Below are 10,076 nucleotides of genomic sequence, written 5' to 3'. Positions count from 1 at the left end.
TGTTTTAATCAACCCTTCCCCTGTTTGCGTAAATCTTACAACCAAATTATCTGAATAGGTTTTAATTTATGATTCATTGGAAAGGCCAACTCTGATTTTACTCTGATTATATTGACATTTCTCTTCAAGATTTATGTTTATCAGCAAATTTTTAAATTAATTTTTTTGTGTAACAGATTACTAAGTTGTTCATTTATTTTTGATGCACCTTTAAAGCAATAAAAAATTACCCTAATTAACAAAAAGATCAAAGTATTCAGAGTTGTGTGTTCAGGACTCAGAAAACAAACAAAATAAAAAATAATTTGCTGTGCTTAAATATTGGTTCCTCACTTAAAGTTATTTAAATTTGTTTAAAACTTTATTTGTGTTCAAGTCATTTTGGAAATAGAAATAAAACTGTAAAGTGAATCACTACACAATAGTTTTGTGATTTGTTACATTCATTTTATTTTTTGTTTTTATCAAATTAAAATGTGATAATTTGATAAATCATATCAAATTAGAGCTTTTTTCTTAGTTGATCACGTTTTATTTTTTACAGTGTATTTATATCCATTTTTAAATCTGTACCCTCGCCTCCTGTATGGTGTTTTAATTCGTTTCACGTTTTTCAGTCCCCTCAGTAGCTTTGTGAGGTTAAGGGATTATTTTCCAGTTTCACCAAATCCAACTGCTTCTGAGCTGAATCCAGAACGCCAAACGCATCTGCCTGCTATTGGAACCCGAAGCATGTTGGCTGCTGGTGGGTGTCGTACCTTGTTCAAGGACCTCAGCTTCTCTTTACTCTGCAGTGGGCTCAACCACAACTTCACCACAACTCGGTCTGCTCCCTTCATTTGATGGCAGCGTAAAAATATATAGCATTTTAAAATAGAAGCCTTAAATACATGGCAGCGAGATGGGGCAGCGATGCCCAACCCATGTTGTAAAAAGCTGTTTTTTTTCTTTGCAGAAAATGTTCTGAATACCACTTTAAAGTTTTTATGTAGAAAGCAGAATTCCTTAGATCAGGGGTGTCAAAGTCAATCACATATGGGGCGGAAATCCAAAACACAGCTTAGGTCGCGGGCCGAACAGGATAAACATGTCAGGTCTTGGTGTGCGGACACAAATGAAGGGACAGCTGGCAGCTCAAAAATAAAGAGGTGTTAATAACAAAAAAATCAAAGAAGAGCAAAATGCTGAAAAACGTAAACAGAGTCACAAAGGCAACCAAGGCCAAAATCCAAAAACACTGAAGGTAATTGCCAGCTAAGATATTAGCTAAAGCCAAATTAGCCTAAAACCAAAAAACCTCAATTAGCCAAACAGCTAGCATGTAGCTGAAAAAATAGCTAAAGTACAAAACAGAAAAACGCCAAAACTGCTAGCGTGGAATTATTAGCCAAACTCCAAAACAACCTAAAAACTTTTGACAAGCCTAAATTAGCCAAAAGAGCTAGCATGTAGCTGAAAAAATAGCTAAACTTCAAAACATAAAAAAAACGGCTAAATTAGCCAAAACTGCCAGCGTGGAAATATTAGCTAAACTACAAAACAAAAAAAATACACGAATTAGCCAAAACTGCTAGCATGTAGCTGAAAAATAGCTAAACTTCAAAACTGAAAAAATGCCTGAATTAGCCAAAACTGCTAGCGTGGAAATATTAGCTAAACTCCAAAACAACATAAAAAAGTCTTAAAAAGCTTAAATTAGCCAAAAGAGCTAGCATGTAGCTGAAAAAATAGCTAAACTACAAAACAGAAAAAATGCCTGAATTAGCCAAAACTGCTAGCATGTAGCTGGAATATTAGCTAAACTACAAAACAGAAAAAATGCCTTAATTAGCCAAAACTGCTAGCATGTAGCTGGAATATTAGCTAAACTACAAAACAGAAAAAAATGCCTGAATTAGCCAAAACTGCTAACATGTAGCTGAAAAATAGCTAAACTTCAAAACAGAAAAAACGCCTAAATTAGCCTAAACTGCTAGCGTGGAAATATTAGCTAAACTCCCAAACAACATAAAAAAAGTCTTAAAAAGCTTAAATTAGCCAAAAGAGCTACATGCTAGCTCTTTTGGCTAATGTAGCATGTAGCTGAAAAAATAGCTAAACTTCAAAACAGAAAAAAACGGCTAAATTAGCCAAAACTGCTAGCGTGGAAATATTAGCAAAACTACAAAATAGCCTAGAAAATCTTGGTAAATGCCAAAATAGTCCAAAAGCTAGCATAATGACAATTTTTAAAAATCTTTAAACTGTAACTTTTTACCTTAATTATGAATAATAAAAAGGCAGGAATATTATTCCAGAATAAATCAACTTAAACCTTAAATAACTTTCAATATTTTGCTCTCCATAAAAATGTATTTTGTCAAATTTTTACAAGTTAGAAATAAGTGCAAGTTAGCATCGGGGCATTAATAACAATGAAATAAAATGATCTGGATATAATGGCTATAATTACCCAGAGTCTTGACTTTGACACATGTGGTTTAAATGTTTCATTGAAACAGTCTATGTGCGTGTCACAGTTGTAGTGTCACTTTTGGAGCTGGGGAGGCAGAGTGGAGGATGTTGAAACTTTCTGTTGGAATGAAAGAAATGTGTAGGATCAGAAATAACAGTTTGAAAACCAAAACGACTCCACAGTTGTGGTAAGAAGCTGCAAGACAGGAAAAAACGACCAAGGAGGAGGTTCGTCAACGTGAAGGGAGAATTCTTGACAGAAGATTCAAGTTAAATCTCCCCAGTTGTCACACACCTCGGAGTGTACATTTTGCTCTCCACATTTGACCCATCCCCTGAGGGAGCGGTGAGCCGGACCACACCTGGGTACCATGTGGTGATGGTTTACCCCCCACCCCACACACACTTTTAAACCATTATTGCTGAATTTTTATGGTGTTTGTGCACCTATGTGGATTTGAACCCATGACCACCCAGGATGGACACTCTACCACAGGACCACTTATTAAAATAAAAGAAAGTGAAATCTGCTGTAGTACCTGCTGAAAAGGAAGAGTGAGCAGACGGTTTAACTTGTCGAATGTGTGTTCACAATGGACAAGCAGGGAGGGGCTTCTTCTTCTTCTTTTTCTTTTTCTATTGTTTACTAGCGCACATCCACCATTTACAATTAGAAGAGGCACAAAATGTGGAAACGGTGCAAAATAATCTTGTACATTTTTCTCCAGGCTTCATTTTATCACCGCTCTATTCTGATACATGGTGTCATTTATTATAATTGCACAAACCACAATTAGTCATTTTTCCTCCTGCGTTCAATAGTAGGGTTTTTTTGTCTGTAGAGCTCAAAAATGTTAGATTCTATTTTAGCAGCATGCTAACATTTTTGCTAGTTTCTTGTCTACTGGGGTTTTCAGGCTAATTTAGAGTTAAGCTTCTATTTTAGCAACAGGCTAACGTTTTTGACTAATTTGGTTTACTGAGGAATGTCATGCTAATTTGGAGTTTAGCTAATATTTTAGCAAAATGCTAATGTTTTCAGCTAATTTGTTATATTCTGAAGTTTTTTGAGTTAATTTAGAATTTAGCTTCTATTTTAGCAACATGCTAACGTTTTTGACTAATTTAGTTTACTGAGGAATTTTAAGCTATTTTGGAGTTCAGCTAGTAATTAAGCAATAAGCTAGCTTTTTTAGCTAATTTGGCCTCCTATGAGTTTGTTATGCTAATTTGGAGTTTAGCTTCTATTTTAGCAACATGCTAACATTTTTGGCCGATTTAATTTACTGAGGAATTTTATGCTAATTTGGAGTTCAGCTAGTAATTAAGCAACAAGCTAGCATTTTCGCTAATTTGGTCTGTATTAAAGGTAAAAGGTAATTTTTTTTTTTTTTAAAAGTCATATTTTGACATATGATAGTTTATTTTTATGTTTTCTGCCTTTGTTCATGCCAAAAATACTTAGCATAATTCACATTTATTAAAAAACAAACAGAAGGTCATGAATGCGAATCCAAATTTACTAAAGGCTAAAGTAAGTTTATGCGGCTCGTTCTAGGTTTAGATCACAAAACATTTTTTTTCTATCGTAATTTCGTTTCCAGTGGTCTTTTAGTTATGATGTTTTTAGCTCAAATCAAAAAGCCTTTGTCATTTTTTAAGACGCTTTTTATGTAGTTTGCCATTAGCTCATTGGTAATGCAATTGTTGGTTTGTAGGTGGGACTGTTGACACGGAGCGACCCGCCCCCGTCCCCGTCACTGAGAGCTCTGTTTGCATTCCAATGCGCAAATTTAAAGCTAAAATATCGACGAGCACTATTAGATCAGTTTGAGCCAGAATCACAATTCACCATCTTTGGCGCAACCATTTCAGTAGCTACGTCATTAGCATCTGAGCATTTTCGAGCATCCGGTTTTCTGATCTGAGCCAATTTGAATTGAGAAATATTCAGAAATGCAGTTTTAATCATAAATTATTTTATATAGGTCATCTACTATGTAAAAAAATGCTACAAAATTTTTTTTACAAACACACAAAAAAATTAGCAATACTTGAAAATACTTGTAAACTGTGTAATATTTTTAAAAAAAATATATATTTTTTTAAAATGCTAAGATATTTGCTTCACATCTCATTTATAAATGTTGTCAATCCTAATTATGTTGTGTGTGGGGGGGGGGGTTGTGCTCTGGAATTATTTGTTTTATTTTTTTTGTTTGTTAAAATCTTTGTTTTTAGCATTTAATATTTTTAGTATGTAAAGCTCTTTGGGTTACATGAGTCTGTAATGTGTTTTATAAATAAAGTTTTATTTGAAAGACAAGAATTTGGGTAAAAATAGTCAAAAATAAAAAGTGAAAGCACAAAATCTGTCAAAACAATTTTTTTTATGTTGTTTTTGACAACCGAAATAGTATTTAGCTACAGATTCAGATATATACCTTTAACCTTGTTCCAATTATCTTCTCAGACATGGTCTCACCAAACACTTTTTGTGTTTTTAATGCATTCAACCAATCTACGCACAAAAACAATGCTGTCATTATACTTTTTTCCTCATAAATCCATCAAAACTGACAGATTTAGGGCCCTTTTGAAGCAACATAAGCAATAACTTAAATAAATCTCCTCTTCACTGCAGTTTTAACTGGAAACACCTCTCAGAAGCTAGACACAAGCCCTTTTTTTTTCTTCGGTGAAAGTCAGATTTTACAGAAGCTCTCCACATTTCTGAAGGCCAAGACAAACAGAAGAAACCGGAGAAGAAAGAAATCCTGGATCACCCCGCCAAATTATTCGACTTCCATTTCTGCTGCTGTCTTTTTTTGTGAAGACATCTCAGTGGCAGACATTTAACTAAAAACAGAAAAAGAATTCTAATTTTTTTTCTCAAACTGTCTACCGCAGGACAGCTTTTATGAAACCTTCGGGAAAATATGTAGCTGGAATGCGGTTGTCGTCAGTGTAAAGCAAACCACCAAATATTGCACCTGTGTTTCAAAATGCTCTTCTCAGACCTGCCTTTGTCCACCTCCACCGCCCTTTTTTATTGCCTAACTTAAAAAGAAAAAGCTGATGGTCTAGGCTACAAATTATTGCTCGAATCCACACTAAGCCATCACCTGTCCCATTCACAAACCCCTTACTCTTCAAATGTTTTCTTTAGGTTTGCTCTAAAAATAAAATGTCTTTAAGCTGCTGACACAGCAGCTGAAGCAGGAGGCATTAGGGACACTACAAAAGCTCTGGTCTCTTTAAAAAATAGATTTTCCAGATGTTTTGAAGATTTATTGTGAGGAGAAACAACATCGTCCAAGATGAACAGCATTTCTTCCAAACTACTTTGTACTTTATCAGCTTGGGAAACGCTCTTCATAAATGTTAGGAGACATTTTTAGGAGTAAATGCTTTTAACCCCTCTGATCATCTTTTGATCTATTTTAAACGCATTTCCAGTGTTTTTTTTTTTTTTTTTCAAATTTTACTTAAATTTTGAAAAGTACACAATGTTTTTCAAAATTCACGTGCTAAAACATCATTTTTTTTCAGCATTGTTGTAACAAATTATAATTTAATAGTCAACTAATCACAGATTATTTTTTCCGATTAGTCGACTAGTCGGGTCATGCTCGAAGTGGATGTAAAGCACACAACGATATTAGCTTTAAACTAACTAAAGACTGGATATACAGCATAACCTGTGATAATGCTGTAAACTGAATTTGACCGCTGAATATGCTTCACTGATTGCTAAAAACGCTTAAGTTGATAGCTGAAATCATTGAAGCTAATAGCTGAAATGCTGAAGTTGATAGCTGAAATCATTGAAGCTAATAGCTGAAAACGCTTAAGTTGATAGCTGAAATCTTTGAAGCTAATAGCTGAAAACACTGAAGTTGATAGCTGAAATCATTGAAGCTAATGGCTAAAATGCTGAAGTTGATAGCTGAAATCATTGAAGCTAATAGCTGAAAACGCTTAAGTTGATAGCTAAAATCTTTGAAGCTAATAGCTGAAAACACTGAAGTTGATAGCTGAAATCATTGAAGCTAATGGCTGAAATGCTGAAGTTGATAGCTGAAATCATTGAAGCTAATTACTGGAAACACTGAAGTTGATAGCTGAAATCACTGAAGCTAATAGCTGAAAACACTGAAGTTGATAGCTGAAATCATTGAAGCTAATAGCTGAAAATGTTAAAGCTGATAGCTGAAATCATAGAAGCTAATAGCTAAAAACGTTAAAGCTGATAGCTAGCTATATAAGCTAAACTCCAAATTAGCCTAAAAAATAGGCCTTTTATTGATGGTACCTGGAAATGAATTGTTAAGCTTAATTTAAAATGAATGAATGAATGAATGAATGAAATGGTTTATTTCAAGCAATCAGGTCATAATGCAGATCATATCACTTAATGAATCACAAGTTGATCACTTGAAAGGGAGTGGAAAGAGGCGAACTTATATAATTCCACCCCGACTCGACCATACCATTTTCTCTACATGAATTATCAATATGCGGTTCAGGACTTAATTTTCTTTAGATATGTCTTCAATCATGAGAAAAATGCTACAAGAACATATTAAAAACATCAAAAACACATTTTTTAATCGTAGTGTATCTTTTTAAGATATTTTACTGCTTTAGAATCCAAATTAATTTCCTGCCCCGTCCTTGAGAGAAGTTTCTCTAGTCCAGATTCTGATGCAGCATATTCACTCACCTTCCCGTGACTGCTGACCTCACGGCTCAACAGCGCTATCGCTCTTCAAAGACCTCCACGCTCCCTTTTGTTTCATCCAGCAACGTTTTGACTCCTTTCTGTGTTTTGCATCATAATGCTCGGTATCTACCTTGTCCACCTCTACACAGACAACACCCATGCACGGAGCGGTCGTGTCTAATCACTACACAGACCTCCGTTAGACGCTCAGCCTCAGGATTTCTAAACGTCCTCTCTGGGCTTTCTTGTTACGTCTTGGCTCAGTCCCTCCACCGATCGGCTGCATGTGTTTCAGTTTATGTTTCTCGTTTGATCTCTGGTTGTGAGTCTGCAGGCTGTAAACAAGCCGATCATTTCAGGACGTTCATGTTTATACAGTGGTGATTCTGTGTAATTCATTTTTGGGAGCAAATTTTAAATAAAACATTATTTTTTCTGTTCTAAAATATGGATGATCTTCATATTTCACTTTTTATGCAGATTATTTTAAGATGGCTTAAAAAATGTAAATACATTAGACAAATATGAATTTGAAAAGCTTTTATCATGTTTCTTGTACAAGAATATAAAATGAAATTAATGTATTTTCACTATTTTTGACAGCAGCTCAAATACTCTCAATTCACTCCTAAATTTAATAAAAACAAAGAAGTGTTAAATATTGCTGTACCATAAATGACCACTTGAGGTTGGTTTCAACACCGAACATTTTCCCATTGATTTTCATGCTTAAAAGTTCAACTTTAAGTAAAAAATAATCATTTATTACTATTATTTTTTTCTATTTATTGTTTCAATCTTTGTTATTGCATTCAGCATCTTACGAGTGATTTTACCTACTATTATCCTGGTTTAAACATGTCTACGCAGCGCCCCTTCATTGATTCAATAATATGCCTTAAGGTCAGCTGTGAAAACTTGGGATATAAATTTATTGACTTTTGTGCAAAAATCTACTTAGCTTGTGTCTCATTTCACTTCAGAGCACCGGTGCTGAATTAATAAACAGACCTTTGTCAACAAAGTCTTGCAAGAAGCATTTAGTCTTTTAGCTAATTGCTTTTCCAACTTCCTGGCAAGCACTGCCTCTCTGACAAATGAGCGTCCATTGAAAGGCTTTACATACTTCATGCAGAATATATAACCTCGATACCAGAACAGATGAGTGAATAATGAAAGAGGAAGTTTAAGGGAGTCCAAGACAAACCAATATTTAAGATAACTCCTAGTTGTTGTGGCAAATTATTTTTTTTGGCTGTTTTGGAGTTTAGCTAATATTTAAACTAACTGCTAGCTGTTTTTTTCTAATTCAAGTTTTTCTTCAGTTTTTTCTTTATTTTTTGGTCCATTTTGGGGTTAAGCTAATATTTAAGCTAACTGCTAGCTGTTGTGGCTAATTTAAGTTTTTTTCTAAGCTGTTTTGGAGTTTAGCAAATATTTCAGCTGCATGCTAGCTGTTTTGGCTAATTCAGGCTTTTTCAGTTTTTTTTTTTTTTTTTGTCCATTTTGGAGTTTAGCTAATATTTAAGCTAACTGCTAGCTGTTTTTGCTAATTCAGGTTTTTCTTCAGTTTTTTCTTTATTTTTTTGGTCCAATTTGGAGTTTAGCTAATATTTAGGCTAACTGCTAGCTGTTTTGGCTAATTTAGGCTTTTTTTAAGCGGTTTTGGAGCTACACGCTAGATGTTTTGACTTCAGTTATTCTTTTTTTGAGTCCATTTGGGGGGTTAGCTAATATTTAAGCTAACTGCTAGCTGTTGTGGCTAATTTAAGCATTTTTTTTTAAGCTGTTTTGGAGTTTAGCAAATATTTCAGCTGCACGCTAGCTGTTTTGGCTAATTCAGGCTTTTTCAGTTTTTTTTCTTTTTTTTTTTTAAGTTGGTCCATTTTGGAGTTTAGCCAATATTTAGGCAAACTGGTTGCTGTTTTGGCTAATTTAGGCTTTTTTAAAGCGGTTTTGGAGTTTAGCTAATATTTCAGCTACATGCTAGATGTTTTGGCTTCAGTTCTTCTTTTTTTTGAGTCAATTTTGGGGTTTAGCTAATATTTAGGCTAACAGATTGCTGTTTTTGCTGACTCAAGCTTTTTTAAAGCGGTTTTGGAGTTTAGCTAATATTTCAGCAACGTTCAATCGGTTTTGGCTAATTTAGGCTTTTTTCAGTTTTGCAATAGGGGGTGTAATCTCATCAAATTGTTGTTTTCAGGTCATTTTTTATGTGCTTTGATGAAAAAAAGTATAGATTTGGCATATAATTTAGTAAAGTTTGGTTTAAATCTATTTTTTTGACCTCTTAATTACTTTTCTTTTTCAAAAAGTTGATTATTTTCAGAATTTATTGACAAACAAGGAAAAACAAAGAAACTTTTTGAAGTTTTCAGAGCATTTAATACTAAAACCTTTTCATCGGAGTCGTATTTCTATAAATAAGTAAAACAAAGCAATCATGCTTTTACAAATACTAGGAGAAGAGGATGCCTGGCAAAAAAAAAAAAGTTTCTGATTCAAAAAAAAGTCTGAAAACTTTATTCAAAAACTTGTTAGCAAAGTTTGCGTTCCTTAATTACAAATTTCCCCAGAAATGAACTTAAATTGCCTTTCTAATCTTGTTTTAGGTTCAGCCAAGCGCTGAACTGTATCTCACTTCCCCACACGGTGCTCCTCGATCTTCTCTGTATAACCAGAAGCAGTTAGAAGATGTCTGTCTTGTTCAAGGTCGCTGTGACTCACAGCGAGGCTCTGATTGAACCATGAAGCCTCTAATGGGATGAATATGGCTCAGCCAGCTGGCCTGAATCTATGCATCTCTAAAAGTACAACAAGAAAATGTACTCCGTTCAGGTACTTGAGCTGTGCATTTGCTAATTTCTAATTTACAACCCGACTTCTTGCTTGTGTG

At 34.3% G+C, this 10,076-nt stretch overlaps 1 protein-coding gene across 2 annotated transcripts in view; it reads left to right on the top strand.

Annotated features, from left to right (window-relative positions):
* usta (uronyl 2-sulfotransferase a) overlaps nucleotides 1-10,076 on the top strand; it is a 70,301-nt gene that overhangs the window by 8,968 nt on the left and 51,257 nt on the right. The window lies entirely within an intron of this gene.

The sequence above is a fragment of the Oryzias melastigma genome, linkage group LG24 (assembly GCF_002922805.2).
Source record: "Oryzias melastigma strain HK-1 linkage group LG24, ASM292280v2, whole genome shotgun sequence".
NCBI lineage: Eukaryota > Metazoa > Chordata > Actinopteri > Beloniformes > Adrianichthyidae > Oryzias > Oryzias melastigma.
Note: the sequence above shows the minus strand (reverse complement) of the source record. Positions and strands in the feature narration are given on the sequence as shown.